At 35.3% G+C, this 8,708-nt stretch overlaps 1 pseudogene; it reads left to right on the forward strand.

Moving 5' to 3' along the window:
- Positions 1-8,265: 8,265 nt before the first annotated feature.
- On the forward strand, positions 8,266-8,431 carry LOC115940909 (U2 spliceosomal RNA; annotated as a pseudogene).
- The last annotated feature ends 277 nt before the right edge of the window (positions 8,432-8,708 follow it).

Genomic DNA, 8,708 nt, shown 5'->3' on the forward strand with positions numbered 1-8,708 from the left:
AACTCCCTAGTTTGAAGCCCTTGAATGGTTCTGCAGCAGGTACAAGATAATAGCAAAGATCCTTGACCCTGTGCCTATCACTTGCCCTTTGCAATTCCTTAAATATACCATGATATTCCATGTTTTTATGCCTTTGACTACTATTTCTTCTTCTATAATGCCTTTTCTCACCTAGTCTGCCTAGTAAATACCTGTTTGGATTGTTCAGGCCATCACTTCCTCTTTAAAACCTTTTCTTACTCTCTTAGTTTTTTACTTTCTTCTACTATTTCTGTATTCTGTATATATTTCTATAATTACATGAAACTTACTATGTTGTAATTATTTGCTGATATGTCTGTTACCCTTAGTAGACTGTAAGTATATCAAGGTACTGGCTGTGCCTTTTGCTCCTTCATCCATCTCCAGTGCCATGCACTGTACCTAGCCCATAGTAAGCACATGAACAAGAAAAAAAATCATTCTTTCAAGACACAAGCACAAAAAGTCATAGAGGAAAATATTAAGAAATTTCAAAATATTGATGTTAAAGTGAAATGAGTTAAACTATTTCTATAATAGACCCTTCTCAGAGAGGACTTCTTAAGTGCTTTCCTCTTTTTTTTACATCCTTCCTCTCATTAGTCTCATGATTTCTCTAACTGCTCCATCAGAGACAGGTGCCACCCCCAATGCTTTTCAATTCCCCAAATCTGCTCAGATTTTCCTAAGGACCTATGAAACCATCATCCTTGCATTTATCACAACTCTTCTTGAGCCAATTGATATTTACCACCTGTCCAGCTCGCTGAGGGAACAAGGACCTGAATTTATGTCTTTGTCTTATTTGTTCTAAATCTACCCCCATTTTAGCATACACGACTTCCAAACATTCCAGATTTCAATTGAAGAGACAAAGACCTCAGAAGGCCACAGTCCCCTGTCAGTGTGTATCTATTTATTTATTATTGCTAGTTCTGTTACACTACAAAATTATGTTTATGAGGATGTTAAGTGTCCAAATTAAATATCTTTGGTGGTTTTGTCAGTTTACATTCCATGGAACATTGAATGGTATTGCACTCTGTGTGTGTGTGTGTGGTCATGTAGAAAATTCCCCAAAGTATGTTGTCATTAAAGTACTGGAATTGCGAAACCTGAGTTATAGTCCTGAATCTGTTATCATTAATTCACTGATTCATTCATCCAGTTAACAAATGTATTAAGGTCCTATGATGTACAAAGCACAATGCAGGTTCTATATGGAACACAGAGGCCAGTATTTTTCCTTCATCAGAATACTGTGATTTATCAATCTCAACAGTATCTCACAGACTCAAAGAACTTCATTCATTCATTTATTCAGTAGATAATTATTGAAAACCTATAGTTTGCCAGATAAGGTACTGGAAAAAAGTGATAAAAGACAGACCTGTGATCCCTTCCCTTGGGGAGTTGATAACCCTATAGATAACCTATAGAAGGCAGTAAGTCATTTAACAGATGGAGAAGAGACTCAGAGAGAGGACATAGTGACTTTACAATGTATAAATTGCCTATTTCATGACCTGCAGCTCCTTGAGTTTTTCTTTTTCTCTTAACTACATAATCTTATACCACAGAATCTACAATATGGGAAATTTCTGAGCCTACAGGCTCCACTGAATCAAATCCTAACTGTGGTAGGGAATGGACCCTGCTAATAATGAATCTTTGCCAAATAACATTTTCCTCAAGTCTCCTGAACAACCTCCTACTTATTCATGAGCTAGGCATTGTGCTGGAAAACATCTGGCTCTCTAAGAGTTGAGTATATGACTCAAACACTACAATTCTGCTAATACTGCTAAAATGTTATAGCCTTCATTTGAATCCTGCTACTTTTGGAAGATGGGCTCTGTTGGACCCACAGTTTGGATTTAAGATCTTCCACCATACATAATGGGAAATGTTAAAAACTGAAGAAGAAAGTAGAAGGAATGGATTGATCATTTGAAAGAAATTAATGAAATATAAAACATACAATAAGCCATGGAGTTGGTCAGTAAACTCAAAAGCTGTTTTATATTTAAAGACCAATTAAATAGACAAAACTTTGATGAGTATTTCAAAAAATAAAAAGAGAAGGCACAGATAAATAACATTAGAAGTAATATTTTAGACATAACCAACAGATACAAGAGGTATTTTTTTTTAATATTACTAGTGAACAGAAGAGTCCAAAAATAAACCCTTGTATACATGGAAATTTAATATAAGTTGACAGTTCAAGTCAATGAAGAAGCTGTGACTTACATTTAAAGTGTTTTTGAAGCAATTGGCTAACTATATTAGGGCAAAAATTTCTACCTCAAATAATTCACAAAAATAAATTACACATAGATTACAAATCTAAATGTAAGAGTTAAAACTTATAAAAAACATTGAAAGAATGTTATCAGAATATATAATAAACTTGGGATAAGCAATATTATCCTAAGGTACAAACAAACAAACAAAAGCCATAGAGGAAAACATGAGATATTTGACCATATACTTTTAAAAAAACTTATGTATAAAAAAATAAAAAATGAAAAACTTATGCATGTCACAACATACCATAAACAAAAACAGATGACAATTGACAAGTCACAGACAGGGAAAAAATATTTGCAACATACATTTAAAAATTTTAAAAAGTAATGCCCAGAATATATATGATGTTTATATATATTATATATTTCAATAAATCAATAAGATGACAAACTGACAGTAAAATGGCACATATAATAAATAGATAATTCAAAGAAGAGGAAACACAAAAGTTTATAAACATTTGAAAATATGTCCAACCTTATCAATTTTAAGGGTAACAAAGACTAAAATGAGATATCCATTTTTACTCATGATATGGGAAAATTTTAAAAAGTTTTCAATACTAATTAATCTTTGAACACTACATCAAAAACTAATGATGTACTATACGTTGGCTAACTGAACATAATAAAATAAATAAATAAATAAATAAATAAGTTTTCAATAGCATGTATGGGGAGAGTCTGGGAAATCAAATAGTCTGATACACTGGTGGGAGTGTAAATTGTGCTATGGCCATATTTGGGGGAACAATTTGATAGTATCTATTAATATTTTAAATATTGTTCTCTATGACAAAATAGTTTCAGCTCTTAACATCTGCACTAGAGAATAACTAAAACATGCACAAGGAGACATATATGTAGATGTTCTTTCACCATTATACTGTTTGTAATAATGAAAAGTTTGAGAAACTCTGAATGTCTATAAATAGGAAGATGGTTAAACAAAATTTGGTATATTCATTGTCTGGGTCTTATGCAAGTGTAAAATAATGTATACTATGGAAATATCTCCAAGACTTTATAAGGAGGTAAATAAAAACTTTAAAAGTTGAAGAACAGTATGTTCAGAATGCTGCCATTTATGTGAAAATAAACAAAACCCCACATATTTACAAAATTTCCACAAGTGCATATATATGCATGTAAATGCATAAGGAGAGGTCTGGAAGGTTTAGTGTCTGAGTTATTCGGTCCACGGACTATAGAGCCAAAAGTCTATTCCAGAAAGAGTCAAAGTTTCATTGGCATTTGGTGGTCTGGAACAAGTTGAGTAATCTTGATGAGTGTATCCTTTAAGACCAAGAGAGGTGTGGGGCCCTGAAGTGAAGGTATGACTGTAAGAAAGTTAGCAAACATGGTTCCCTCAGGGATGGCCAAAGATTGCTGGTAGTAGGAATGAAAAATTCCACTTACTGAGCACTTTCTGTGCAGACAATGAACTAGTTACTTTGTGTATGTTTATATCATAACATCTTTAGAATAATCTTGTAAGCCATGACTTGTTATCCCCTTACACATGGAGAAATACACTCTCAGGAGTAAATTGAACTTCACAATTCTGTGAAGTGGCAGAGCCAAAATTTGAACCCAGTTATATATGGCTTTTTAACTGTATGACTGAAGAGCATATTTTTTTTCCCTCTAGGTTAACTTTTTAGATTCCAATGTTAAGGTGGCTGAATTCTTGGGTTTTCTGAACAGGTTACCTCAGTGGTTCTGGTATCCATGGATATATATGATTTGAAAGTAGAGTCTTAGAAAGACTATGACCAGTGACAGTTGAGATCACAAACCTTTGGTGCAGAGATTTTGAAGACTAGAAAGTTAATGAGAACTGCCACTGAATGCTAATTCCCCCTCCAGACAATAACAGTAGGTCTCCAAATATGCCTTGATGGCGGGAGCACCTTTTTCCATGTGTACAATCATATTTTCCATGTTTACTGCTCTCAAAAAGCAAGTACATAAGGATGATAAATATGCATGTGCCCATCCACATTCCATTTTACTGAACCTTAGTACAATATCCTGCCCCATACTAACTGTGTCACACTAGATGAACTAGATGGCATTAATAGCTATTATCTTTCAGTGCTTATTATGTTCTTGGAACTGTGCTAAGGGCTTTTCTGACATTACTATCATTTAATTCTTACACCAGATATATGAGATAGGTTTTATCATTACCCTCACTTTACAGATGATCAACTGAGGGTTAGGGAGGCTAAAGAACTTGCTCAATGTTACATTACCAAGAAATAGAAAAGGAGGAATCAGATACAGGACTGTCAGATTCTGTAACCTGTGTCCTTAACTATACTTGTCTACTGCCTTTTTGAGGCAATTTACTCAATTTCTTCTTCCATAAAATGAGGACATTTATTGTTTTTGCCTACCCAGGGCCTGTTATTCCTCCTGGTAGTAGAACCCATATTTTTCCTCTGGGAACCACCTCTTTTCCACTCCCATTCCACATGGTTGGGTGAGGAGGGGCTGATTTCACTCCTGTTTTTTCCCCAGACATGACCATCCAACATTTTATTCCTTTAGATACAGTGGTTTTTGCATGCATGGACACTGAACCTTGTTTAGCTAATTAGTTGTGTACCATAGGGACTGGTTCAGAGATAGACACATGATTTAATTTATTAAAAAGTAATATAAGATTGTTCTTTAAACAATGGAGAAAGAGATTTCCTTTTTATGGACTAGAATGAGGGTAGACATAAACCTCTTGTTAGTGGGGGACACCCTAAGGAGAGAATATTACTAAGAGTGACATCAGTATAGTGGAAAGGGGAGCTGAAAGATATTGGATCCCGATGATATGGTTTGAATCCCTAGATACAGCCATGACTGAAACCATTTACCCCTACATTTTTTTTCAGTGCATTTATTTAACAAATATTTGTTGAGTGCCTATTGCATCCCAAGCACTGCTTCAGGTATGGACATACTGTAGGAAACAATACAGATGTGGTCCTTTGTCCTTAGTTACATGAGTCAATAAATTCCTTTCTCTGCTTAAACCCAATTTGAGCCTTTTAAAATTTCTTTCACTTCAACTGAAATAGTCCTGACCATTACAAGAATGATAATAATGACTTCTAAGGGTATTTGTGTGGGTTAAAATGCTGTAATATTTGTATGTTAAGTGCTTAGTATAACGTCTGGCACATACTACGTGTTCAATAAATAATTTTGTGATTCCATATTGAATATCCTCAGGGACCTTCCTAAATGAATTATCCTATTTCCCAATAAAATACTAGCAAATCGAATTCAATAGTACATTAAAAGAATTATTCACCATGATTAAGTGGAATTTATTCCTGGGCTGCAGGGATGGTTCAACATTCACAGCTCAATCAACGTGATACACCACATTAATAAAACACAGGTTAAGAATCATATGATCCTGGGGCACCTGGGTGGCTCAGTTGTTAAGCGTCTGACTTCAGTTTAGGTCATGATCTCCCAGTCCTAGGATAGAGCCCTGCATGGGGCTCCCTGCTCAGTGGGGAGCCTGTTTCTCCCTCTGCCTGCTGCTCCCCCTACTTGTGCTCTCTCTCTGTCAAATAAATAAATAAAATCTTAAAAAAAGAACCATATGATCCTGTCAATAGATGCAAAGAAAGCATTTGACAAAATACAGCATCTTCCTTGTAAAAACCCTCAACAAAGCAGGGATAGATGGAAAATACCTCAAATCATAAAGGCCATATATGAAAGACCAACAACTAGTGTCATCCTTAATGGAGAAAAACTGAGAGCCTTTCCCCTATGATCAGGAACAAGACAAGGATGTCCACTCTCCCCATTACTATTTAACGTAGTACTGGGAGTCTTAGCTTCAGGAATCAGACAACAAAAAGAAATAAAAGTCATCCAAATCAGCAAGGAAGAAGTCAGATTTTCACTGTTTGCAGATGACGTGATACTCTATGTAGAAAACCCAAAAGACTCCACCAAAAAATTGCTAGAACGAATACATGAATTCAGCAAAGTTGCAGTATATAAAAATAATGTACAGAAATCTGTTGCATTTCTATATACCAATTAATGAAGCAGCAGAAAAAGAAATGAAGGAATTGATCCCATTTGCAATTGCACCCAAAACAATAAGATACTTAGGAATAAACCTAACTAAAGAAGTAGGAGATCTGTACTTTGAAAACTGCAGAATGCTTATGAAAGAAATTGAAGAGGACACAAAGAGATGAATGAAACTGGACCACTTTCTTACACCGTCCACAAAAATAAATTTAAAATGGATGAAAGACCTAAATGCGAGAGAGGAATCCATCAAAATCCTAAAGGAGAACACAGGTAGAAACCTCTTTGACCTTGCCCGTAGCAACTGCTTACTAGACATATCATTGGAGGCAAAGGAAACAAATGAACTATTGAGACTTCAAGATAAAAAGCTTCTGCAGCAAAGGAAACAATCAAAAAAACTAAGAGGCAGCTTATGGAATGAGAAAAGATATCTGTAAATGATGTATATGATAAAGGGTTAGTATCCAAAATCTATAAAGAACTTACCAAACTCAACACCCAAAAAACAAATAAACTAGTTAGGAAATGGGCAGAAGACATGAATAGACATGGTTCCGAAGAAGACATCCATATGGCTAACAGACACATGAAAAGATCAGGGAAATATCAGGGAAATACAAATCAAAGCCACAATGAGATACCACCTCACATCTGTCAGAATGGCTAAAATTAACAACACAGGAAACAACAAGTGTTGGTGAGGATATGGAGAAAGGGGCACCCTCTTGCACTGTTGGTTAGAATGCAAACTGGTACAGCCACTCTGGAGAACAGTTTGGAGGTTCTTCAGAAAGTTAAAAATAGAACTACCCTACAATCCAGCAACTCCACTACTAAGTATTTACCCAAAGGATACAAAAATACAGATTTGAAGGGGAGATATGTACCCCAGTGTTTATAGCAACATTATCAACAATAGCCAACTATGGAGAGAGCCCAAATGTCCATCGATTGATGCATGGATAAAGAAGATGTTTTATATATATAATGGAATATTACTCAGCCATCTTAAAGAATGAACTATTGTCATTTGCAATGATGTGGATGGAACTAAAGTGTATTTTTATGCTGAGTGAAATAAGTGATTCAGAGAAAGACAAATACCATATGCTCTCACTCATATGGGGAATTTAAGAAAGAAAACATATGGGAAGGGGAAAAAGAAAAAAAAAAAAGGAGAGAGGGAGACAAGCCAGAAGATACTCTTAATGATATAGAACAAACTCAGGGTTGATGGAGGGAGGTGAGGGTGGGGATGGGCTAGATGGGTGGTGGGTATTAAAAAGGACACTTGTTGTAATGAGCACTGGGTGTTGTATGTAAGTGGTGAATCACTGAATTCTACTCCAGAAACCCATATTGCACTGTATATTAACTAAAAATGTTTAAATTAAAAAAATAGATTATCCTATTTCCTATTGAAATACTTCAGGTATCTTTTAAATTTAATAAAAATAAAATAAGAGTCCCTGGGAAACTGTATATAAAGAGATTTAAGAGACATATCAACAACAACATATGGACTTTATTTGAACAACACACAAGAGTTAAGCAACAGTGAGTGACATTTGAACGCTGATCACATATTTGATATATTAATATTTTAGGTGTGATTTTTTTTAAAGATTTTATTTATTTATTTGACAGAGAGAGACAGTGAGAGAGGGAACACAAGCAGGGGGAGTGGGAAAGGGAGAAGCAGGCTCCCCGCAGAGTGGGGAGCCTGATGTGGGATTCAATCCCAGGACCCTGGGATCATGACCTGAGCCAAAGGCAGTCGCTTAACCAACTGAGCCACCCAGGCGCCCTTTAGGTGTGATATCATTACAGTTATGCTTTAAAAAACTTTGTTTAGAAATACATGCTGATTGCTTCTCAGCCTTTTGGCTAAGATCAAGTGTAGAAATACATGCTGAAATATTTTGTGGATGAAGTAATTTAATTTCTGGGATTTATTTCAAATTACTTTGGGAAAGGGGAAAGTGGGTCATGGACATGTATGAAACACAAGGGTCCATAAGTTGCTAACTACTGAAAGTGGGTGATGTCTACATATTGGTTCACCATAGTATTCCTTCTAGTTTTTTTTTGTCTGAAATTTTCCTTGCTAACAAGGCATTTTTCTAATCATTGTTATCTGTCAAAAAAAAAAAAAAACCCACCTTCCTTGACTCTATATTTTCTACTTCAAATCCTCTTTCTTTCCTTCATGGCCAAACTTGGAAGAAAACTTGCCCATACTTCTTTTTGTCTACTACTTCCCTTTCCAGTGATTCCAGACTTCCTTCATTTTGGCTTCTGTGTTTACCA

This window comes from Leptonychotes weddellii, unplaced genomic scaffold (genome assembly GCF_054177405.1).
Source record: "Leptonychotes weddellii isolate Sample4059 unplaced genomic scaffold, ASM5417740v2 HiC_scaffold_1539, whole genome shotgun sequence".
NCBI lineage: Eukaryota > Metazoa > Chordata > Mammalia > Carnivora > Phocidae > Leptonychotes > Leptonychotes weddellii.